Raw genomic sequence first — 566 nt, 5'->3', positions numbered from 1 at the left:
GACACGTACGTCGAATAGCAATAATGCCATATCTGTTTTGAACAGTTCAAAAATGCTACGTCCCTTACCAGCAATTTTTCTCACACACTATTGCGTGCGCATACGTTTGTTTGTTGGTGCGATTGTGTCGTTGCAAATTGTTACCTGCAACGTTTGTGCTAATTTTACGACTTCATTTGCTATATGTGTAGTTTAGAAAATTCCTACTTTTTCACTTACCAAAAAGTCATACATACATATGTATTTCTTCTGTCTAAAATTAATGAAATGTCATTTGATCGCTTCCCTTAAGATTGTATAATTTAGAAAATTTGAATATTGGTAACTTTTTTCATAAATGGTTAACTATCAAATTTACTGAGATACATATGTATGTATGTACATAGAACTGTTGCAGCACAGAAAACTTCTTTAAACTTGTTTTGGATCATATACGGCCCCTGCTTCAAACTTAACTGCATACCGACGGCGCGAAGAGTTGTCTTGGTTGTGTTAGACCCTTAAGCCGGCAAGACTTCACACACCAATTCGAAGGATCTTGCACCTACCAGCTTTATGTTCTCTAT

Source organism: Rhagoletis pomonella, unplaced genomic scaffold (genome assembly GCF_013731165.1).
Source record: "Rhagoletis pomonella isolate Grant_MI unplaced genomic scaffold, Rhpom_1.0 Rhpom_scaffold_00012, whole genome shotgun sequence".
Taxonomy (NCBI): Eukaryota; Metazoa; Arthropoda; class Insecta; order Diptera; family Tephritidae; genus Rhagoletis; species Rhagoletis pomonella.
This window is presented reverse-complemented; position numbering follows the sequence as displayed.